The 26,352-nt window shown below is 39.8% G+C and overlaps 1 protein-coding gene across 1 annotated transcript in view; it reads right to left on the reverse strand.

Annotated features, from left to right (window-relative positions):
- Nucleotides 1-26,352, reverse strand: part of PARP11 (poly(ADP-ribose) polymerase family member 11) — a 57,230-nt gene that overhangs the window by 30,412 nt on the left and 466 nt on the right. The gene's annotated exons all lie outside the window — the stretch shown is intronic.

Below are 26,352 nucleotides of genomic sequence, written 5' to 3' on the forward strand. Positions count from 1 at the left end.
TCATAAGACTAAATCTTACAGTTTTCTATAACAAATTTTCCTTCCAAACGAATGGCTATTCTGCAAAAGTAGGCTCATAGGGTAAGTCAAGTTTAAATTAATAACTTTGAAATACTATAATCATAGTAATTATGGATCTAGGTTAGAACACATCTATAGGCAATATAAGGAAGGTTGTCTGTCATGGAGTAGGCAATTAATAAATGTCAGCTGAATGAATTAGTTTAGCCACAATGCCATACATACTCTGCAGTTTAACTGAACATTGTTTTGTTTTGTTTTTTAAAGTCTCTGGAAATTGTCCTAACAGCAAATAGCAAACAGAGAAACATTTATTCAAGAAAATCTACTAAATTTGAGAAGAGGCAAGAATTTGTGGCATTTGAGCCAACATCTGTTCTATTACCCCCACTCCACAAACTCTGTTACAGAAGCTCTACCTCTGGCATATGCAGCCAAGAAGGCAGGGACTTCATTTCCTCCCAGCTCCCAGTCTGGGGCTAGTTTCACCCAGGGAGGGACAGGCTGCTGGTGTTTCTCATCAGCTTCAGCAGGGAGGTGCAGAGGTCTATTCTGGACAGATACCCAGAGCCTGGGTTTCCATTCCTTCATCCATTCCCCACTCATTTGGTGGAAACTCTACTCCAGGCCCAGTAGGCAAAGAATACTGGACCTTGATTGCTACCACCCCAATTTTCTCATCATGCCAGGAGGAGTAGGTCAAGAAGACCAGGGGCTGCCACCACCCCTCCCACCAAGTGCCTGGGATGTCACCCTGGGAAAAGTGGGTCCTTAGCCCCAGCTCCAGGTACAGTGGCATGCGGGTTCTACTGCAAGGAAAAGGCACACCTTAAGGACAAAGAGCTCTACATCTCTACTTGAAGGGATTGTCTTTATTTGAAACAGGAAGTAGAAAACTTCATGCCTAAGAGCATTATTGAAAAAAATGGAAATCTTGATAAAAACAATTTATCGGGGGCCTGAAGCTCTGATACAAGAATGGCAGAGAAGGCAGAAATCTAATATAGAGAACCAGGGATAGCCAAGAGCTTCCTGGTATTATAGTTAACCATGGGACATTTCTATATGTTATGCCATAAAACAAGTTTTGCTAAATTTAAAAGGAATAAAATTATACAAAGTATGATTTCCTACCAAAATGGAATTATAAATCAATAACAAGAAAACAGGAAATTCACAAATATATGACATTAAGCAACACACTACTAAATAACCAATGGGTCAAAAAGTAAACCACAAAGGAAATTTAAAAATATGTTGAGAAGAATGAAAATTAAAACACAATTTATCAAAATTTATGGATGCAGCTAGAACAGTGCTCAGAGAAAAACTTGCAGTTGTAAATGCCTATAATTAAAAAAGAAGAAAAATCAAAAACTAACATTTCAGTTTAGAAAGAGAAGAGCAAACTAAACACAAAGCAAATAGAAAGGAAATAATAAAGGTTGGAGAAAGGAAAAAAATGAAGTAGAGAGTGGGCTTTCTTGCTGTTTTATTGATGGTTTCTTTTGCTGTGCAGAAGCTTTTTATTTTGATGTAGTCCCATTTGTTAATTTTCTCCTTAGTTTCCATTGCCTTTGGAGCCGTATCAGTAAAGATATTGCTACAACATATGTCGGATATTTTGCTGCCTATGGCTTATTCTAAGATTTTTGTGGTTTTTCCATCTTACATTTAAGTCCTTTATCCATTTTGAGTTTATTTTTGTGTATGGTATAAGTTGGTGATCTAGTTTCATTTTTTTGCATGTATCTGTCCAATTTACCCAACACCATTTATTGAAGAGACTGTGTTGACTCCATTGTATGCTCTTGCCTCCTTTGTCCAATATTAATTGAGCATAATGGCTTGGGTGAATTTCTGGATTCTTGTTCTGTTCCACTGGTCTATATGTCTGTTCTTGAGCCAGTTCAAAGCAGGGTTTGAGAACCATGGCTTTGTAACACAGCTTGATATCTGGTATTGTGATCCCTCCTACTTTGTTCTTTCTCAGGATTGCTACAGCTATTTGGGGGTCTTTTTTTATTCCATATGAATTTTTGGAGAGTTTGTTCCAGGTCTCTGAAATAGGCCGCTGGTATTTTAATGGGGATTGCATTAAATCTATAGATTGCTTTGGGTACTATGGACATTTTAATGATGTTGATTCTACCAATCCATGAACACGGTATATTCTTCCATTTGTTTATGTTTTCCTCTATTTTTTTTTTTTTCAATTTCCTGTAGTTTTCTGAGTACAGGTCTTTTACCTCCTAGGTATCTTAATTTTTTTGGTGCAATGGTAAATGGGATTGTTTTTTTGTTTTGTTTTGTTTTGTTTTCTGTGAGTTCATTATTGGTGTATAAACAAAGCCATAGATTTCTGGGTGTTAATTTTGTATCTTGCTACATTGCTGAATTCATTTATAATATCTAGTAGTATTTTTGATGGAGTCTTTAGGGTTTTCTATGTACAATATCATGTCATCTATGAATAATGACAGTTTTACTTCTTCTTTTTCAATTTGGATGCCTTTTATTTCTTCTTCTTGTCTGATCACTATGGCTAGCACGTCCAGTACCATAGTGAACAGGAGTGTTGAGAGTGGACATTCCTGTCTTTTTCCTGTTCTTAGGGAAAATGGTTTTAGTTTTTGCCCATTGAGTATGATGTTGGCTGTAGGTTTGTCATATATAAGGCTCTTATTATTTTGAGGTATGATCCCTCTATTCCCACTTTGCTGAGAGTTTTTATCAAGAAAGGGTGTTGGATTTTCAAATGCTTTTTCTGCATCAATTGATATGATTATGTGATTTTTATCTTTCAACTTGTTTATGTGATGTATCATGTTTATTGATTTGCGGATATTGTACCATTCTTGTATCCCTGGGATAAATCCCACTTGGTCATTGTTTATGATCTTTCTAATGCAATGCTGGATCCGATTTGCTAGGATTTTGTTGAGGATTTTAGCATGTATATTCATCAGAGATACTGGCCTGTAAATCTCTTTCTTTATAGTGTCTTTATCTGGTTTTGGGTTAGGGTAATGCTGGCTTCACAGAAAGAGCTTGGAAGTGTTCCTTCTCTTGAATTTTTTGGAATAGTCTGAGGAGGATAGGTTTTATTTCTTCTTTGAATGTTTGGTAAAACTCCCATGTGAAGCCATCTAGGCTTTTGTTTGCTGGAAGTTTTTTTATTACTGCTTTCATTTCCTCCACAGTTATCAGCCTATTCAGATTTTTTGATTCTTCCTGATTGAGTTTTAGAAGGTCGTATTTTTCTAGGAATATGTCCATTTCTTCTAAGTTGACCAGGTTGTTGGAAAAGAGTTGTTCATAGTATATTTTTACAATCCTTTCTGTGGGGTCTGCTGTTATTTCGCCTCTTTCATTTCTGATTTTGTTTATTTGGGTCCTCTCTCTTTTCTTCTTAGTGAGCCTGGCTAGAGGTTCATCAATCTTACTTATCCTTTCAAAGAACCAGCTCTTGGTTTTATTGATGTTTTGTATTTTTTTTGTCTCTATGTTATTTATTTTCACTTTGATCTTTATTATTTCCTTGCTTCTGCTCACTCTGGGCTTTTCTTGTTGCTCTCTTTCTAATGCTCAGTCATTAATCATCCAAGAGATGCAAATCAAAACAACAATGAGGCACCATCTCACACGTGTCAGAATGGCTATCATCAACAAATCTAAAAATGACAAGTGCTGGAGAGGATGTGCAGAAAAAGGAACCTGCATGCACTGTTGATGGGAATGCAGACTGGTGCGGCCACTGTGGAGAACAGTATGGCATTTCCTCAAAAAATTAAAAATGGAAGCCCCACTTTATCCAGTAATCCCACTTCTAGGAATATATCCCAAGAAAACAGAAACACCAATCAGAAAGGACATATGTACTCCTATGTTCATTGCAGCACAATTTACAATAGCTACAATTTGGAAACAGCCTAAGTGCTCATAAGCAGATGAGTGGATTAGAAAACTGTGGTACATCTACACAATGGAATACTATGCTGCTGTAAAAAAGAAAGAAGTCTTACATATACAACAGCATTATGCTAAGCAAAATAAGCCAGTCAGAGAATGATAAATATCACATGATCTCACTCATTTGTGGAATATAATGAACAACATAAACTGATGAACAAAAATAGATCCAGAGACAGAGAAGCATCGAACAGACTGTCAAATTTCAGAGGGAAGGCAAAGGAGGTGTAAGAGATCAACCAAAGGACTTGTATGCATCATATAAGCATAACCAATGGACACAGACACGAGGGGGGTGAGGGCATATGCTGGGGGTGGGGGTGGCAGGGGAGAGGTGAATGGGGGAAAAAGGAGACATATGTAATAATATATTTAATACTTTAAATAATAAAGAATTTAAAAAAAAGAAAAACAAATTTGGAGGGTTTTCACTTCCTGATTTTATAACTACAATAAACAAAATGTGGAGGACTAGTATGAAAACAGACATATAGATCAATGAAACAAAACTGACAGTCCAGAAATAAACCCTTTCATCTATTGCCAATTGATTTTCAACAAAGGTGCCAAGACAATTCAATGGAGGAAAGAAAAGTGTTTTTGACAAATAGTTTTGAGACAACTAAATAGCCCCAGGCAAAAGAATGAAGACGGACCCTACCTTACATCACACATAAAAATCGTTAGGCAGTGGTTTCTTAGATTTGACACCAAAAGAACAAGCAACAAAAGAAAAAAGACAGATAAATTGTACTACATCAAAATTAAAATTTTTTGTACTACAAAAGATACCTTCAAGAAAATGAAAAGATAACTCAAAAAAGGAAGAGAATAATTGCTAATAACATATATGATAAAGGACTTGTATTCAGAATACATAAAGAACATTTACAACTCAATTAAAAATAGGCAAATAGCACTGGCCGTGTGGCTCAGTTGGTTGGAGAGTCATCCCGTACACCAAAAGGTTGCAGTTTGATTCCTGGTCAGGGCACATATGTAGGTTTCAGGTTCGATCCGAGTCACAGCACATATAGGAGGCAACTGATCAATGTTTTTCTCTCCCCCTTCCTCTCTCTCTAAAAAGCAATAAAAACATATCCTCAGGTGAGGATTTTTAAAAAAGGGCAAATAATCCAAAAAAGAACAAAGAATTTGAATAGACATTTCTCCAAAGAAGATATACAAATTACCAATATGCACATGAAGAAAATGCTCAATATCAACAGTCATCAGGGAATGCATTCAAAACCACAATGGGACATGATACCATTTCACAATTAATAAAGTGTCCATAAATAAAAAAGATAGACAATAGAGATCCAAGGTGGCAACAGAGTAGGTAGAAGTTACATTCATCTTCTCTGAGGTCCAAACTGGAATTACAATTAAATGATAGAACAATCAACCTGAATAACCAACTGAAGAGGAGCTGAACAAGTCTTATAACCAAGAATTTACAGAAGAAACCACATCAAGACTAATAGGAAGCACTGAGAGGTGAAAAGGGCTGGGCTGGCACCCGTGTGTGGTGGTTAAAAATCTGTAGAGATATCTCAACTACAAAGATCCCCCCTGAGGAGTGTGGGGTCTCAAGCCCACATTGGACTCCCCAGCCCAGAACACCAGAGCCAGGAAGAGCAGTCTACATAATATCTGGCTATGAAAATCAGAGGGGATTCTGTTTGCCAGGGAGAGATGGGAGTCTGTTAGAAATCCAGACTCCCTCTGAAAGGGCCAGCACACTAAATCTTGTTCACTCACTCTTAGCTCCCACAGAGGGAGGTTGGATCAGAGCAGACGGGAGTCATGTGAGGATAGACTGGGTTGTATGGCTCCAGTGAGAGAGCTGAAGGGACAGCTGCCAGAGTCCCTGTGCTGAGTCCCTCTCCCACACTGTCCACAGATGCCATCTCTCCTGGGTCAAGCACTCCCCTTCATTCTGAATCAGCCTGGAGGAATGCACTAGCCCCACTCTTCCGACTCCTGGGGACCCTACCCTGCCAAGCTTCCACCTGCAGAGGAGAGTAAAGGAGAAACTGAGTTGTGTGGCTCTAGGATGAGGCCATATTTTGCTCGCACAACCAACCAGCATTAGCATTCCTGCGCACAGCCCTCCCTTCATATGACCAAATCTTGGTCTGTTTGGGCCTCAATAACTCTGCTGGCCTCACCATGAGGAATCCCTGACACCCTACCCTTCCACAAATGTCAATGGGCACCCAGATGGTGGCAGCTGACCTTGGTGTACCTTGAGACTTTTTAGGAGTGACCTCAGTCCCAGTGATTCCACTTCTGGGTGTATATCCAAAGAAGCCCAAAGAATATATGTACCTCCTATATTCATTGCAGGGTTATTTAAAACAGCCAATATATGAAAGTAACCCAAGAGTCCATCAGTGGCTGAGTCATTAAAAATAGGTGGTACATATATAAAATGGAATATTACTTGGCCTTAGAAAAGAATGAAATCTGCCGAAACCGGTTTGGCTCAGTGGCTAGAGCGTCGGCCTGCGGACTGAAAGGTCCCAGGTTCGATTCTGATCAAGGGCATGTATCTTGGTTGCAGGCACATCCCCAGTAGGAGATGTGCAGGAGGCAGCTGATCGATGTTTCTCTCTCATCGATGTTTCTAACTCTCTATCTCTCTCCCTTCCTCTCTGTAAAAAATCAATAAAATATATTAAAAAAAAAAAAAAGAATGAAATCTTACCATTATCAACAGCATGGGTGGACCTAGAGGGTATTATGCTAAGTGAAATAAGTCAGTCATAGAAAAACAAATACCATATGATTCCACTTATATGTGGAATCTAAAGAACAAAATAAGTGAACAAAAAAATTGCAACAGACTACAGTCTGATGGTTGCCAGAGAGAAGGCAGGTTGGGGGCCTGGGTGAGAAAGGTGAAGGGATTAAGAAGTACAAATTGGTAGTTACAAAATAGTCATGGGATGTAAAGTACAGCAGAGGGAACCTAGCCAATAATATTGTGATAACTATGTATGGTGCCAGGTGGGTGCTGTAAATATGAAGGGAAACACTTTGTAAAGGATGTGATTATCTAACCACTATGCTCTACACCTGAAACTAATACAAAACAACATTGAATGTAAACTGTAATTGAAAAATAAAATAAAAGACAGGCAATAACAAGTGTTGTTGAGATTGTGGAAAAATTGGAACCTTCATAGGTTCCTTACTCCATTGTATGATAGTTACTGGTGGGAATGTAAAATGGTGCAACTACTTTGGAGAAGTTTGCAGTTCCCAAAAAGTTAAACATAAGAGTTAACATATAACCCAATAATTCCACCTTAAGGTATATACCTAAGAGCAAAAATATACATTCATACAAATATATAAATATTAATAGAAAAATCCTATATACTAGTAATAAAACCCTATATAATAAAACCCTAATATGCAAATCGACCAAATGGTGAAATGACCTGCAGAATGACCGATTACTATGATGCGCATCTGCCCCCAACCCCTGAGAGGGAGGCAACCTATGGTGGTGATGGGGGGGAGGGGAGGGAAGACGGGGCCAGCCAGCAGGCAGTGCCAGGCCACCAGCCAAGGCGGGTGCCAGCGGGGACCCCCTGATTGTCCCACCTACCAGTTGTCCCACAGATTAGCCCTGATCACCAGCCAGGCCTAGGGACCCTACCCTATATATTGGTAACAATCTCTTAGATTTAAAACCTGGCAAGGCTACTCTAACACTGAAAAAGCAGGATGATGCAGTGATGACATGCGTGGACTCTGGCTTGTACGTTTTGTGGTAAGCCCTGATTCTTACACTTATAACTGTGTGACAAAGCCAATTACTTAACTTCTCTCTGCTTCAGTTTTTCCACCCATAAGATGGGGAAAATGATACTACTGCCTCAGAAGGATCATGTTACGTACTACTTTTTATAATCAGGGCAAAAAATATAGCTGCCCATACAACAGCAAGATGCCTTTCACCTGTATGAAACGTATGGTCACTGGTGCATGCAGCATCCCAGATTGCGAGAGGGATGTCTGACTGCTGGGATCAGACCTAAATGGACAGTCGGACATCCCCCGAGGGCACAGTCCAGGCTGAGGGCCTTCCTGATCCTCCGTGCACGAATTTTGTGCACTGGGCCTCTAGTTATTCATAATGGCCAAAAAGTGAAACAACTCAACTCCCATCAACTGATGAATGAATGAAAAAACATGTAACTTCACAATACAATGGAGTATCATTCAGCCTTAAAAATGAATGAAGCACTAAGAAATACTACATGGACAAACCTTAAACACGTTTTTCTAAGTGAAAGATGCAAGATGCAAAAGACCAGATTATGGATGATTTCACTGAAATGTACAGAGTAGGCAAATCTATAAAGACAAGAAGTACATTAGTGATTACTTAGGGTTGACAAGGAGGTGGAATGACTTGGTAATGGGTAGGAGTTTCTGTTTTGGGTGATGAAATGTTTTAACAATAAATTGTGGTAATGGTTGCACAACCCTGGGAATCTACTAAAAATATTAAATTACACACTTTAAGTGGGTGAATTTTATGGTATGTGAAGTACATCTAAATAAAAATATTCCTTTTAAAAGCTAAAGAACATAGAATTGGACTCTTATAGCCAAATTAAAAACGATAGTCAATCTAAAATGATGCTTTGAACAAATAGATTCTGAAGAAAACAAGAGATTCTGTAAGATGTTAGAAGCCTGAACAGATTTAGTGGGCAAAAGGGAAATTCATAAGAAATTATAAATTACTTGAAAGGCTTTTCTTTATACATTATAAAAAATCAGGATGACAGCTAGGTAAGTCTCTAGGAACACACAAGGGTCAAGTCTCATAAGCTCCCTCATCTACTCGTATTCTGCCAGCAGTGTGCCTCCATTTGAGACCACACTGTGTTGCTTTACTTTCTAGACTTAGAAAATAATACTATATTTTTTTACAGCTTTATTGACAAACAACAAACTACATTTAAGGTGTACAATTTCATAAGTTCTGACACACATGAAACCATTACCATATGAAGATGATAAACATATATATCACCCCCAGAATTTTTTCATGCCCCTCCCCTGCATCCACTAACCAGCTTTCTGTCACTATAGTCGGCCTTTTCTAAAAAGTTATATACATGGAGTCATGTTGTATGTACCCTTTTTTTGTCTGGCTTCTTTCAGTCAGCATGATTATTTTTTAAAATATATTTTTATTGATTTTAGAAAGGGAGAGATAAAAACATCAATGATGAGAATCATTGATCGGCTGCTTCCTGCATGCTCCCCACTGGGGATCAAGCCTGCAACCCAGGCATGTGCCCTTGACTGGAATCGAATCCAGGACCCTTTAGTCCGCAGGCCAACGCTCTATCCAGAGCCAAACCAGCTAGGGCAGCATGATTATTTTGAGATCCATCCATGCTATTGTGTATATCAAGAGTTACTTCCCTTGTACTGCTGAGCAGTATTCCATTATATGGATATGTCACAGTTTATCCCTTTATCTGTTGATGAACACCTGGGTTATTTCCAGGTTTTACTATTACAAATAAAGCTGCTATAACTTTTATGCACAAGTCTTTGTATAAACATATGCTTTCTTTACTCTTGGTAAATACCTAGGAGTTCAATAGCTAACTCATATGATAGGTATGTGCTTAAAATTCTAAGAAATAGCTAAACTTTTAAAAAGTGATGTACCATTTTGCATTCCTATCTACAGTGTGTTAAGTTTTAGTTGCCCCACATCCTCACCAAGACTTTGTATAGTCAGACTTTTAAATTGTAGCCATTCTAATAGATAGAAATGTAGTGATACCTCACTGTGGTTTTAATTTGCATTTCCCTAATGAATAATGAGGCTGCGCATCTTTTCATGTACTTACTTTCTACCTATTTGTCTTCTTTGTGCAGTGTCTGTTCAAATCCTTAACTCATTTTTATTGGGTTATTTTCTTGTTATAGTTTTGAGAGTTCTTAATATATCTGAATGCAAATCCTTTTTCAGATATATGCTTTTACAAAAATTTTCTCTAGTCTGTGGCTTAGATTTTCATTATCTTTACAGTATGCTTTGAACAGCAAACATTTTAAATTTTATTTTTCAATTAATTTACATTCAATGTTAGTTTGGATTAGTTTCAGGAGTACATCATAGTAGTTAGACAATCATATACTTAAATATCAGTATTCTCCCTGATATTTCTAGTATCCAACTGGCCCCATACATAGTTATTAAATTATTGACTATATTTTCTATGCTGCACAAATGTTTTTAATTTTTATGGAGTCAAATTTATCAGTTTTTTCTTTTATGGATTATGGTTCTGGAGTCATAGCTAAGAAATCATTGCCCATTCAATGTTACAAAGATTTTCTTATTATTTTTTAAGATTTTTATTGTTTTCTTATAGAAATGTAGTTTTCTCTTACACTTTGTTCTATAAATTTACAGAATTTATAGCTGCATTTAGGTCTATGATCCACTTTTAAATTTGCTTGTACATGTGGTGCCAAGTATGTATTGAAGTTCACTTTTTTTGCCTATGGATATTCAATTATTCCAGCACCATTTGTTGAAACTGTGATTTCTCCACTGAATCTTACCTTTATAAAAAAAATCAGTTGACTATATATTTGTGGGTCTATTTTTGGGCTATTCTCTTCTAAAAATTGTTTTCTCTATCATGATGCCATAGCTTGATTACTTTGATTACTATAGCTTCGTACTGAATCTTTAAATCAGGTAATGCTAGCACTCCAAATTTCTCCTTCCTTTTCAGAATTGCTTTAGCTATTCTAGGTCCTTACAGTTTTGATTGGGATTGCCTAGCAATCTGTCTAAAGAGAATCGGCATCTCAACAATATGGAGTATTCCAACCCATGAATGAGGTATGTCTCTTGGCTTATTTAGGTCTTAACTTTTTTTAGTAATATTTTACAGATTTTAGTGTACAAATCTTGCACACCTATTATACAAAATTGGTGCCTACGTATTTCATATTTCTTATACTATAAATAAAATTGCATTTAAAATTTCAATTTCTGACTGAATGTTGTTAATATAAAGAGATGCACTGATTTTGTATATGGATCCTTACCCAGCAACCTTATTAAACTCACTTATTAGTTCTAGGACATTTTTGGACATTCCACCTGATTTTCTATATAGGCATCATATATTTATCTATACACATATAGATATACTAGAGGCCATGAATTCATGCATGGGTGGTATCCCTTGGCCTGGCCAGTGATCAGGCCTATCTAGCCGTCTCACCCAGTCCCGATCAGGACGATGTGGGCCGGCTGGCCAGGGAGGGACCATAGGAGGTTGGCCGGCTGCCCCAATTGGGGCCAGCTGGCTGGGGAGGGACCACGGGAGGGCTCCAGGGCAAGTCCAGCCCTCTCGCTCAGTCCTGATCAGCTAGACCCCAGTGGCAAGCTAACCTACTGGTCGGAAGGTCTGCCCCCTGGTGGTCAGTGGTGTCATAGTGACTGGTTGAGCAGTCAACCGGTTGATCGGTCGGACACTTAGCATATTATGCTTTTATTATATAGGATATAGGTATAAGTGATACAGATATGTAAGTTCTGACACACATGAAACCATTACTATATGAAGATTTATCTATATCTATCTATCTATCTATCTATCTATCTATATCTTCTAACAGATGGCCCATTAATTCTTTTTTTTGTTTGTTTTGGGATTTTTTGGCCTTATTGCTCTGAATATGATCTCTTGTACAATGTTAAATAAAGAATGAACATCATTTCCTTGTTCCTAATCTTAGGAGAAAGTCTTTCACTACTAAGTTTAATTTACATAGGTATTTTGTAGATGCCCTTTGTGTCAGAGGTCCCCAAGGTCACCCTCAGGCTCACAGAAGGACTCACAGGACTCAGATGTTGTTCTACTCATGGTTTCAGTTTATTACAGTGAAAGTATACAGAGTGAAATAAGCAAAGGGAACAAGCACATGGACTGATGTCAAAGGAAAACATGTACAAGCTTCCAGGTGTCTTGTCCCAGTACAGTCACATAGGACACATTAATTCTTCCAGCAACCATGTATGACAACCAGTGTGAAGTGCTGCCAACCAGGGATGCTCACCTGAGCCTAGATGTACAGGGTTTTTATTGGGAGTTAGTCACATGAGCATATGCTGAAGTTCCAGAGCTCCAGAGGAAAAGCAGATGTTCACTACAAATCACACTGTTGGTATAAACTATCTGAATAAACTGGTAAAGCATGGCTCTAGGTGTCAAACATACAAATACACTCATTAGACAAACCATTTCAAGAGCTCAGTTCCCTGGTGCTAGGCAAAGAGCAGTCATGGAAACAGGCCTTTCTTGAGATTGTACAGGTTTTGAGCCACACAGGACTGCTGAGTTAACCCTTTCCTTTATCAGGATGACCAAGTTCTCTTCTATACCCAGGTTTTTGAGATTTTTTTCCTGGATTTTGTCAAATGTTTCTTTCTGCATGCACTGCAATGCTTATATGGTTTTTCATTTTAGTTTGTTTATATGATGAATGACATTGATTTGCTGTTCAAATATTAAACCAACCTTGCATTTTTTTGTATAAACACCATTTGATAATGATGCAACAACCTTCTTATTTGTTGTTACACTTGATTTGCTAAAATATTGTTTAGAATTTTTGCATCTATGTTCATTAGAGATATTGGTCTGTAGTTTTCCTCTAATATCTTTGACTTCTTTTGGTATCAGGGTAATGACAGCTTTTTAGAATGAGTTGTAAAATATTACCTTCACTTCAATTCTCTAAACATTTGTGCAGAATTGATTTTATTTCTTCCTTAAATGTTAGAATTCACCAGTGAAACCATCTGCAACCGGAGTTTTCTTTGTGTGTGGGCTTTTTTTTTTTTTTTTTTTTTTTTTACAAATTCAAGATCTTTAATAGATATTGGGATAATCATGTTATTTATTTCTTCTTGAGGTAGCTTTGATAGTTTGTGTCTTAGAAACAATATGTCCATTTCCTTTAAGTTGTCATATAGATTGACATTGTTGTTCGTAACATTCCATTATCCTTTAACTAGAGGCACAGTGCACGAAATTCATGCACTCGGGGTTGGGGGGGTCTCTCAGCCTGGTCTGCACCCTCTCACAGTCCAGGAGCCCTTGGGGGATGTCTGACTACCAGCTTAAGCCCCTCACCCCCGGGGAGCAGGCCTAAGCGGGCAGTCAGACATCCTTAGCACTGCTGCGGAGGCGGGAGACAGTCCTGCCACTGCGACTGCGCTCGCCAGCCATGAGCCCGGCTTCTGGCTGAGTGATGCTCCCCCTGGGGAAGTGCACTGACTACCAGGGGAAAGCTCCTGTGTTGTCTGTCCCCTGGTGGTCAGTGTACATCATAGTGACCGGTCATTTCGCTGTTCGGTCGATTTTCATATTAGCCTTTTATTATATAGGATGTTAATAGAATACTAGAGGTCAGGTGCACGAAATTCGTTCACGGGTGCGGTCCCTAGGCCTGGCTGGCGATCAAAGCGTGAGCATCTGACATGGAAGGGCAGGTCCCAGCTGACCTCTAGGCCCTGGGCAGCACCTGGGCTCCTAGCTCCTGTGCGCCCCCCTCTGCCTGCGTCATTGGGCCCCTGCCCGGCTCCCTCAGTGCCTGGGAACCAGGCGGCAGCCCCGATCCCTGCTGCTGTCGCTGGTTGCTGTCTGTGGGGCAATTGGTGGGGAGATCAGGCCCCCGCCCAGCTCCCTCAGCACCTGGGAGCCAGGCAGTGGCCCTTCCCCCCGCCACCGTTGCTGGTCGCCATCAACGGGGTGATGGACAGGGCCATTAGGCCACCTGGCACCACCCCTCACCTGCTCCACCATCCTGCCGCAGTCCCTCTCTCGTCAGGGCCCATTGGGGCTGGCAGCACCTCCACTGCCAGTGCCGCGTCACCGACGCCCATGTTCCGTGCCGCCCCCTGGTGGTCTGTGCATGTCATAGTGAGCAGTCGAACTCCCGGTCAAGGGGACAATTTGCATATTAGGCTTTTATTATATAGAATGTAGTGATATTACCTCTCTCATTCTTTTCCTCCCTCCCTCCCTCCCTTCCTTCCTTCCTTGCTTTTTTTTGTTAATCCTCACCTGAGAATATTTTCTCCATTGATTTTTAGAGAGAGTGGAAGGGAGGGAAGGGGAGAGAGATAGAGAGAAACATCGATGTGAGTGAGACACATCGAATGGTTGTCTCCTACATGTGCCCGACCAGGGCCGTGGATTGAGCCCAACCCAGGTACATGCCCTTCGGTGAGTGGGCCAACACTCTAACCACTGAGAAACACCAGCCCGAGCTCATTCCTTTTTAAAAATAAATTTTATTTATTGACTTGTGAGAGAGAGGAAGAGAGTGAGAGAGGAAAGGAGGAAGGAAGAGAATGAGAGAGGGAGGGAGGAAAGGGGGAAGGAAGGGAAAGAGGGAAAAAGAGAGAAAAACACTGATTTGCTGTTCCATTTATTCATGCATTCAATGGTTGCTTCTTGTGTGTGCCCTGACCAGGCATTGAAACCGCAACTGGGCATATTGAGACGACGCTCTAAAACAACTGAGCTACCTGGCCAGAGTCACCTATCTCATTCTTAATATTGGTAATTTGTATTCTTTTTCTCCTGATCTCTCTGGTTTATCAATAGTACTGATGTTCCCACAAAAAAGTGCTTTTGGTTTTATTGATTTTCTCTGTTATTTTTCATAATAATTTCCACTCTAAACTTTATTTTCTTGCTCCTGCCTGAGTTTAATTTTCTCTTCTTTTTTTACTTTCTTTTTAAAAATATATATTTTATTGATTTTTTTTACAGAGAGGAAGGGAGAGGGATAGAGAGCTAGAAACATCGATGAGAGAGAAACATCGATCAGCTGCCTCTTGCACACCTCCTACTGGGGATATGCCCGCAACCAAAGTACATGCCCTTGACTTGGAATCAAACCTGGGACCCTTCACCCGCAGGCTGATGCTCTATCCACTGAGCCAAACCGGTTAGGGCTTTTTGTCCTTTCTTAAGGAGGAAGCTGTAATCATTGATTTGTGACACTTTTTCTTTTTCAATGTAGGCATTAGTTTAGCTATAAATTTCAAGTACTGTTTTAGAAGCATAGCACAAATTTGATATGTTGTTTCATACTATTTCCCTTTTTTATTTCTTTGACCAATGGGTTATTTTAAAGTGTTTTATTTATTTACCAAATCTTGGGAATTTTACAGGTCTTTCTTCTATTGATTTCTAATTTAATTCCATTTTGGTCAGATAGTACACTTTATGATTTGGTCCCTTTTAAACTTTCTGAGACTTGTTTTATGGCCCAGAATATGGCCTATCTTGTTAAATACTCTCTGCATAGTTGAAAAAAAGCTGTTGTTGGGTTGTAATGGTTTATAAGTGTCAATTCAGTCAAGTTGGTCAATATTGTTGCTATTCGTGTAATAGTTTGCTATATCCTTGCTTATTTCTATCTACTTATTTTATCAATTATGGAGAATTTAAATCTCCAACATAATGAAATTAGTCTATTGCTTCTTACAATTCTATTAGTTTTACTTCATGAATTTTGAAGCTCTATTATTAGGTGTGTAAATGTTTAGGATTGTTACTAATTCACTGGCCTCTTTATCATTAGGAAGTGGTGTTCATTACCCCCAAATCATTACATCTGAAATCTACTTTAACACTAATATACCACTGAAGCCTTCTCTTGACTAATGTTAGCACTGTACATCTCCTTCCATTTATTTTTATCCTATTTTGTCTTTATATTCAAAGTGTGCTTGTTGGACACAACTTATAGTTGGGCGTTGCTTTTTAATCCAGTCTAACAATCTGCCTTCTAATTGGGGTGTTTAGAGCATTTATTATGGTATAATTATTGATATGGTTAGGTTTATCATCTTGCTATTTGCTTTTTTAAGATAAATGGCTCAATTTTTTTTTAAGTAGACACTTCACCAAAGAAAATACAGTGGAGCAAAAGCAGGTTTACAGTTGTGAGTATGCAAAACACAGAGTTTATTCTTGTATTATTATTTATTAATTATTGTATTATTTTCCATACAAACAACTGTAAACTTACTTTTGCCCCACCCTGTATATATAGTATGTAATGAGGTAGAACTCAACATTGCTCTGTTCTGCCTATCAGTGAGAACTCACTGTGGGGAATGACAGTTTTCATTTAGACAATATTTTGTGCGCTGTGACACAGGCTGAAAAAGGTGCAACACATTCAAAACTGAGCACAAGCTACACAAATAGCAAAAAAGGTGTTGTATTACTAAAAAATGTTACAAACCTGGAACAGTTAGAAGTACATAATATGCTCCTAATTGTAACTGTGTGTTGAAGGAAATAATGAAAATTAGTGTCAGCACACTCAGAGTATGTGCTCTCAGAAGCTCTAAGAAAAAATGGCAGTGTTTGCAAAATTACTCTTCCTACTCAAGTTTACTGGTTGTCAAGGGAAAAAAGGTGCTGACAAGTTTCTGAAAGGAGGAAGAAGACAAAAACATTTCTTCATGATGCCAATAATACCAATAAAATCTTTCTTGATTTCTAGAGGCCTGCTTAAATATCGCTGACATATATTCAGCATCTTAAATAACCTGAACCTACTACTTCAAGGTCAAAATACCCCAATTTTTAATGCTGATTAATAGATACCAGATTTTTCAAAGTCACCAAACAGCTCAACTGCTAGAGCATGATTTCTTCCCAGAATCTGATGGTTTTTTTTACTCACCAGAGAATGAGACTGACTTTATTATTATCATTATAAGTATATATAGAACACAGCCACCTGTTATAACAAAATATGAACAGGTATTTTCCAGAGACTAAAATAATCAAAGAATAACTAAGAATATCTTTCCTCCTTTCTTACAAACATTCAGGCTGGCTGAAACCTTATTTAATATTATAAGCGTGTCAATTTGGCAACTCATAGAGCACATAATTTCTCAGTCTGTATTTGATCTTGATATTCTATAACATCTGACATCCAGCAAATACCAGTTGCAAATCTTGACAATCTCTGATTATAGCATGAGGTCTCCTAATTTAGTAGAAATATTGGGTTAAAAAAATCAAACTGCTGGGTCTAATCTATATTTCAAGCTAGTTGCACACTTTGTAAGAGGCTACAAAAAAATCACCTTTTTCAATGATAATACAAACATCATTAATTTTTAAAATACTGCTTTACTGTTTAAATCGGAGGTCTGAATGAGTGCAGAAAGTGTGACAAACACTGTCCTAGGGGTCTCAGTTACTCTCATGATTGCAAAAGCCATCTCTAAAGGCTGAGACCCAAACTGCATTTCTACCCTAGCCTCTTCCTCTGCTGCCACACTCACCTATCCAATTGCCTCTCTGACGTTATTACTTGAATGCCTCATAGGCACATTAAACCAATAATAGGCTCCAAGCTTTTTATCTCTACCATCTCTCCCCTTTTTCCAATCACCCCATCTCAATGAAAACATTTCCTTCTTGGTGGCCTGTGCCAGGAAGCTAACACTCACCAAAGTGCAGCTTGAACTGATTCACTTTGCTCTCTCTCCACTTCCACCTACCTAGTCCAAGTACCTTCATCTCCACCCAGGACTATACTACAGCTTCTTAAGTGGTCTTCCAACAGCCTCTCTGATGCACTTCTGTCAAGTTTTCAATTGCTGCTGGAACAAATGACAACAAACGTAAGCAACACAAATGTATTATCTTACAGGTCTGTAGAAACCTGATATGGGACTCAATGGGCTAAATTCCTTTCTGGAGGTTGTACAGGGGAATCTATTTCCTTGGCTTTTCCAGCTACTAGAAGCTACCCATATTTCTTGCCTTATGCACCCCCCGCCCCCACCAACTTCATCTCCAAAGCCAGCAACCTTGTCTCTTTGCCTCTTCTTCCATAGTTACTTCTCCCTCTAACTCACATCTGCCTCCATATTCCACTTGTAAGAACGCTTGTGATTACATTGAGCCCACTTATATTAGTCCAAAATACCCATCCTATCCTAAGGTCAGCTAGTTAGAGATCTTAATTCCCCTTTGCTGTGTAACCTAACATATTTCCATTTCCAGGGATTAGAATAGAATAGGGAGACCATTATCCTGCCTACCACTCTCTAATACACAACTCATTTTCTATACAGCAACCAGAATGGTCTTTTCAAAAACAAACATGTTCATGTCACTTCCTATTTAAAATCCTTTAATGGTTTTCAACTCCTTTAAGAATAATCCTAAATGTATGCCACAAAGCCAGTCATGGCCTACTTCCTACCTAACTACTGGCCTAGTCTCCTGGTTCACTGTGTTCCAGCCACACATAGCTTCTCTCTGTTCCTCAAACACCAAACTCCCTTCCGCCTCAGGGTTTCTGTGCATACTATTTCTGCTGTTGGAATAGCCCTCTTTGCCTCCCATCCAAACTTTACCTGGGTAACTCTAGTTCAATCCTTCAGATCTCTGTAAAAATGGCTTCACCTGATCTTCCAGCCTAGCACCAGCTCTTCTCGTTATACATTGCCATGGTACTCTTTGTTCTTTTAGAAGCTTCTACAATTGTAGTTAAGTGTTATTTGTGTAATTATTGACTTAATGTCTGCTTCCCTGCACCAGACAGAAAACCCATGAGTGCTGGGGTCTAGTCTGTTCTGTTCACTACTGTAAGCCCTGGGACTTAGAAGTGACTGGCATGTAGTAGGTGCTCAATAAACAAATGAGAGCCATCAGACACAATTTCAAAAGCAGGTAACTCTTAGAGAGCAAGTTGCATCAGCACCTCACCATTCTGCTTGAGCATTTTAGGCCCAGTGGGTCACACTGAACATACCATCTCATCCCATTCCTTCCAACCTCTATTGCAAACATGTGCCTCTAGCTTTAACCCAAACTGTTCTCCTCCCTCATACCAAAAACTATCAGACTTATCTCCTTGGCCCTGTGCTGCCATGCCAATCCTGGGAAGGCCACGTTATTTCTCTACTCCTGCTCAGGTGTTATGCCACTAGAAAGAAGTTCTAAAAACATGGGTGTTACAAAAACATCCTGATTTTCTCTGGCTCGGAATCCTTCATCTCTCTCTGTGACTCCCCTCACAGGTCCTTTTTTACTTACTTTAAATCTTATATCCTAAGTTGGACTGGAAAGAGTATGTGTTTGGAGCAAGAAAATTCTAAATTTAAAATCTGTCTCTGTTGCCGAAACCGGTTTGGCTCAGTGGATAGAGCATCGGCCTGCGGACCGAAAGGTCCCAGGTTCGATTCCGGTCAAGGGCATGTACCTAGGTTGCAGGCACATCCCCAGTAGGAGATGTGCAGGAGGCAGCTGATCGATGTTTCTCTCTCATCGATGTTTCTAACTCTCTATCTCTCTCCCTTCCTCTCTGTAAAAAATCAATAAAAAAATATATTTAAAAAAAAAAAAAATCTGTCTCTGTCATTATCCAGAAAGTTCACCAACACTTGACCCTTAGAATTGTCACTAAAAAAGGAGGCTAATAATTTATTAATTCCTACCTCACGGAAGTGTAAGACGACCTAAGTTTGGGCATACTTTGTTTAGCACTGCCCCCAGCCACCAAACACTGGCATGTCACACTTACTCTCAGCTTAGCCAAACTAACTCCAGTGTTAGAAGAATTACAAAGAATGTCAAGAAGATAAAGGTATTAGTATGTGAGCCCCTGATTGTATGTTGGTACTAAGAACACATCTGCACAGACACTAAGTTCTCTATAGAACTTCCATTTCCAGACACATATCCTCCCCCTAGCCTAAGGGTATGTCTATAAAATACACCAGCTGACTCAGAAGATATTACACAGGTGCTAGTTACCACTGCCCACAACCCCTCCATCCTCATTCTCTGAAGATACCAATATTGAGCCTTTACTCATTAGATACACATCTTCTCCACTTCCCTTCATTTTGTCCAAACTGTACTTGCCATTCTCTTTCACTTCCATGGGCTTTGGTCATTTTGCTTCCTTTGACCTTCCCATACAAATACTTTTATAAGGTGAACACCTAGCTCAAATGCAAACCTTCCTAGTCCCCCTCTCTCCCCCCCTCCCCCGCCAGGTACCCTCTGGTATCACTTTCCCCCTAAAGTATATTTATTACAAGACCCCCAAGGGGCAGGCTCTGATTTGATCCATGTTTGTAACCTCCCTCCCCAGTGTTTAGAATGGTGTTTTTTTATGTACCAGATACATTACTAAACATTTGTTGACTGAGTGAAATAATAAATCATTGACTGAGTGAGTCTGGTTTACACATACTAACTTTGAACTGTCAGGGGGGCCACCAGTACTGTCCATCCCCCAGTTCGAGGGGTCGCGACTATAGGTGCACATTCGGCCGGCGTATTCACCAGAGTGAGAGCTGAAGCCACGGAGCTCAACAAAACAATGTGCTGAGAGGAACAACAACAAAAGGTTAAGGTAGAACATTTCAGGGGTAAAAGAAGGCAGTACAGCTAAGTCAAGATTATAATTCAATGATAAATCATAAAAAGAAGAAATCCAAAGGAGTATAGTCTCAGGAAAGAAAAAAAAAGGAGCTATGGGAAACACCTCTAATGGCATTAATGTTACAGGAAAAAAAAGAGAAGAGGTTGAAGACGTAAAGGTTGCCACTGTATGTAGTGATTCAAAAGTACTTGGTGACCTCCTAGCAAGTAAGGAGCAGAAGTAGGGTTGGAGGAGCTGAGGTATGAGTAAGAACGATAAAAAAAATGTAAGACTATTCTTTCAAGAAGTTTAACAGAAAAAGGAGATAGAATCATAGTGCCAAGGGAGTCTGGAAGCAGCTGTGAATACAAAAGAACAGATAAAAAGGTGGCCAGCAGGTAAAGCATGACTCGGGCATACAATGTCCTCACTGCAACCACCACACAACGAAATGGGGTGAAAGAGGACATGGGAGCTGATAGAATTCTATGGCTTACTCACCTGAGTGTTCTTGGAAAAATCATTTCCCCCTCCCTTAGCTAACCCATCAGATTATTCTAATAGTACGAGTTAAGAAGTACAAAGGGATTTTAGAAGAGCTTATCACTTTGTATAAAGTAAGGTCGTGGAGAACCAAAATGGTGGCATAAGGTATAGACCTGTGCGTGCTGCCTCCCACAACAATATTGAAACTACCAACTATAGGACAAAACAGCTATCATTCAGAACCATGGGAAAGCTGGCCCAGTGGACATTCTACAAATGGAAGCAAAGAAAAAAGTGCATTGAGACTGAGTAGGAGGTGCAGAGGCGCCAAGAGCAGAGGTATGGAGTCACGCGCCAGGCGGGCTGCAACTGGATGCACGGTTTTTTCAATCAGAAGGGGATACAAGCTCTCGAATCCACTGAGCTTGTTTGGGGTGGGATTCTGAGATCCCAGACCCCTACGGGAAGAGGCGGGACTGCCTTGCAGTGGGTCGGAGAGCGAGGGTGGCTTTCTCGTGGAGCTGCTCGCCGGGCACTTGTGGACGCGGAGACACGGAGTCACGAGATGCCATTGCTGTTTGCTCCGCCCTGGTGATTCTCTGAGACCCCGCCCTACTCAATTTACATCCCTACCCACCCTGTGCCAGTGGCACAAAAGGAACCACCTGCGCTTTTGCAGCCTAACCCAACAAACTGCAGATTTCAACTCCTCACATCCATAAGGGACACACTCAAGAAGCAGAATCAGGTTCGGGGAAGCCGGAGCCGGACCCATGGGCCGGCAACATGGAGCCGCTGTACCAGCAAACACGCAAGCAGGTCCACCAGATCCAATCTCACATGGGACGCCAGGAGACGGAAGACAAGCAGTCTGTGCATTTAGTAGAAAACGAAATCCAAGCAAGCATACCAGATATTCAGCCAGCTAGAACGCCTGGAGATTTTGTCTAGCAAGGAGCCTCCCAACAAAAAACAGAATGCCAAACTTTGTGTTGACCAGTTAAAGTATGATGTCCAGCACCTGCAGACTGCTCTCAGAAACTTACAGCATTGGCGATACTCAAGGGAACAGCAGGAGAGACAGCAAGAGGAGCTTCTGTCTCGCACCTTCACCCCCAACATGGGATGCGGCGCCCCCTGCGAGGCTGCGACGGCCCCTGTGAGGCTGTGTGAGGCTGCAACGGCCCCTGAGAGGCTGCGACGGCCCCTGTGAGGCTGCGTGAGGCTGCAATGGCCCCTGAGAAGTTGCGACGGCCCCTGCAAGCCTGCTGACCGCCCCTGGGAAGCGGGCGGAGCAGCGCAGGCTGCCCAGACGGCTTTGTCGATGGCCCGCGAACCAGCTGTAGTGTTGCTTTCTCCTCACTTTTGGTAGCGAAATCCTCATGTTAAACATAAGAGGACACATTATTTTAAAAAGCCGTTACATGGCTCCGTACCCTTTCTGAGTAGAGCATGAACAAGTAGTGAGAGACCTTTTGGAACACAGGGACACGTTGCAGATGGAAATAGCTACATTTTCCATGTGTATGAACTTTGACCTGGCGACAAAAAGCGTACACCTATGGATGAGGACAGTGGGGGGGGGGGGGGTGGGAACTGGGTGGAGGGGAGCTATGGGGGGAAAAAAGGGGGAACAACTGTAATAATATGAACAATAAAGATTTTTAAAAAATAATAAATAAGAACAACTAAAAAATAAAAGTAAGGTCGTATTATTGTAATAGATAGTTTGTAATCTTGAACAGATGTTTGTTGTTTTTCATTTTCACTCAGTGTGACAGAGAGTAGCTGAAACTCCCCCATATGTGATACTTGTCTAATTATTTCAATCCCAGCAAAGAGGGTAAGACAACGAATGACAAGGAGACAGAGAAAGGCAGGATAAAGTCAAGGTGTGTAGATAGCAACCCTTCCATCTTCTTTCTAGAGATTTTGCCATTTTCCTAAATGCAGACATTAGTCAAGGGCTACCTTCACCAGGTGGGTGGAGAACCACCAGGAGCTCGTACCAGAACTGAGTGTGCCCGCTGCTTCTGTCAACCTGGGCTGCCTTGGCAGGGACACCATGTTTACCTCCAGGTGCCTGGTCAGTGGCAGGCTTCGGTAGAATCACCACTGACCTCATGACTTCCTTGAGAAATAAAACTGTGTACTTAAATAAAACTTTTGTAGCTCCTTGGTTATCTTGTTTGGGGGTTTTCCCCCAAAAAAGGTGGCCAGCAGGTAAAGCATGAAAAGGCTGCAAGATCAGGGGTAATTTTCCACACTCAAGTCATATAATGGAAACTTTCCACCTAAAGGGGCTGCTGCCTCTGAACATTACTATGGCCAGGGTCAGTGTACACATGGCCGGTAGTTTCATTGTAAACATCTATGCCACAAGCATTTTTGCAGCACAACTAATTAACCAGAGAAAATTTCACTGGAAAAGATTTTAAAAAACAAAATATAATAGAGACATTACAAAAGGACATAATGAAAACGAAAAATTAATAACAAAATTAAAGACTTTATTGCAAAAACTGAAAATACATTGTCTTTGAAGTCTTTTGTTCATAGTGCACTTTGCTTGCTTGTTGATCTGTCTCCTCATTCAGCATTGCACTTCTTTTATCACTAAAATCTCTTCCTTCTTTAAGAGAGGTATCAATTTCCAACTAGAGAATTAACGATGCTCTTAAAGACTGCTATGAATTAGTAGCCACCTCTTTTATGTTTGCCTTAGCTTGGTAAACTTGGTTTTCATAGGTGGAGGGATGACTGTGCTCATGGAAAAATATGAAAAACTGACATGTTATAATTTTCTAGTATAGTATGCAACTTGGCTAAGATTTATATAATATAAAAATAGAAGAATTGTGAGGACTTTGTAATTGGAGTATAGCATGAAATCTGGCTAAGCTCTACATAATACAAAAATGGGAGTGCTACAAAAACCATGTTAATGGAGAAATGAAACCAAACTGACAACTAGCTTAAATATTTGTCTGTTGGAGGTAGATGACTCATCAATGAAGAAATGAAACCAAACTGTCAACTATTTTATCTTTTATGGTGAAACTACCTTACTACCAATTAGTTGTGTGGTGAAAATGTTTGCTGTGAAATGCCTGTAACAAAAATGCCTGAGGCGAAGATGTTTACAGTGAAACTATCCATAACCCAGGGTATATTTCCTCACAGTATCACACAGAAGGTGTATTTGCAGATGACAGGTGGCATAGTAAAGTCATGGATACTAACAAAAACACACGGGGAGAAACTAGGCAGAAGTGTTCAATTAAGTCAATTCCCTTTCTTCATATAGTAGAATTTATTCTCTCATTCAATGGAAAGAAATAACAAACCGTGATTTAAACTGATGGGTAATGCAAAAGTCATTTGCATTTAAGATCACTGTGTTTTTAAAAACCTTCCCAATTGTTTGGCTTACAGTAACATTAATTTCATCCCATAAGCACAGCTGGACTATCCAGATGCCTCTTCTATTAAAAGACACTAATGAATTACTAGAGAAATCCACATGCAGAATGTTGACTGTATTTTTAAAAACTAAACTGCCTTTGTTGTCAGCATTCATATGGTTATAGGAAGAAAAACAGCAGCAGTAAGTAAGCAAACCCGGTAGCATTAAGGAATATTATGATGGCATACAAGGGGTACCATGCAGAAAGTCAGTACTTTTGACAAAAATCAGTCTACTCTACTGAAATCAAGCAAAATTGTTAGGGTGATTTCACAGCATTTCTTACAAAGAAATGAGATAATGATATAACAAACCACATAAATGAGACACTCATTAATGCCTTTATAATCCTCACAAACATACAAATGACCCAATAGCAAATGCTGATGTATATGTGATGGAGGAGGGAGAGTAGTGGGAGCAAAGGACTCTCTCTAGCACAAACACCTTTATTAATTCAACAAATATTTATTGAGTGCCTACTAAGTGTGCCAGGCTCCATTCTCTAGACTGACAATACCATAATAAACAAAACAGACAAAACTCCCTGCCCACAGAGAGCTTAGAATATAGTGAAGGATTTAAAACATGTGACTTTGAGCAAGGCATGTACTTGGGTGACTAAAAGGTTTGTTACAGAGAAATCAAGACAAGGAAGACTGCCAATACAAACTGATGAACACACACACACACACACACACACACACACACACGATACAAAATGAAGATTGTTGACAGGAAACGGAATATATAGAGAGAGCACATTCTCGTATTTCTAAATTATTTTTCTAAATTATATTTCTAAATTATTCTAAATCCAAATACCAGCAACTACTTTCTCTGATGTAGCCTAGAATAGAGGGCTATAAGTATGAACCAAAAATAAATAAATAAATCTCAGATGACCACTGTTACATGATGAACTGGGATAGAACCACAGTGGGCAACCAAAAAACGCATACTAACAGACCAGTTTCTGTTGAATAAAAATTTAAAAATTAATAAATTAGCCTGGCTGATGTGGCTCAGTGGTTGAGCATCCAACCATGAGCCAAGAGGTCACTAGTTCCATACCCAGTCAGGGCACATGCCCGGGTTGTGGGCTCAATCCCTGGTAGGGGGTGTGCAGGAGGCAGCAATCTATATTTCTCCCTTATCGATGTTTCTATCTTTCTACCCCTCTCCCTTCCTCTCTCTAAAATCAATAAAAACATATTTTTAAAAATCTAACTGAATTAAATGATAAACTCTCCAATTTATTTAGAAATAAATTCTGGAAATGAAAGGAAAGTATTAATTACATAAAATAAGTTTTTGAAAGTATGGAAACAGGGTTATAAAGTAAATTTAGGCAGATATCTCTGCATATGGAGTAGTTTCACATATTTAGTCCAACAATTTGTTGAAATGTGATTCTACCATTTTCCCAGTCAACTCATAAGGCACAAACAGTGTACATTTGCCATGTTACTAAGTAATCTCAACTCTAACAAGAGATTAATGGAATATTCTTGGCAAAGAGATTGCACTCTTTGAGGGCTGCACATTAAATAAATGTATAAAAGCAAAACAGACCAAAATACATGCAGGCATAATGCATATACCAGAATCAAACGAGGGAGACAAAACTTGCAGCTGAAACATTCCAGGTCATCACTTCTGTCCACTGAAAAAGAAATATCTAAGAACTTCGCATTCGAGAGGCTTAGAACATATCCTCGGTCCCCAAGTTTTAAATGACTGTTCACCAAGAAGGGAAGCAGTGACAGTTCCTTCTAGGCCCATTGAAGACCCGAGGGTCGAATCCCCCAGCTTTAGGTAAGTGGGACTGGCAAGTACACCTAAGGCAAAGGCTGAGTAACAGGTCCGAAGCCCAATGACTCCAATTAAAAAGCAAAACTGAG

This window comes from Myotis yumanensis, unplaced genomic scaffold (assembly GCF_028538775.1).
Source record: "Myotis yumanensis isolate MYYU_CA2020_CCGP unplaced genomic scaffold, mMyoYum1.0.hap1 SCAF_3, whole genome shotgun sequence".
Taxonomy (NCBI): Eukaryota; Metazoa; Chordata; class Mammalia; order Chiroptera; family Vespertilionidae; genus Myotis; species Myotis yumanensis.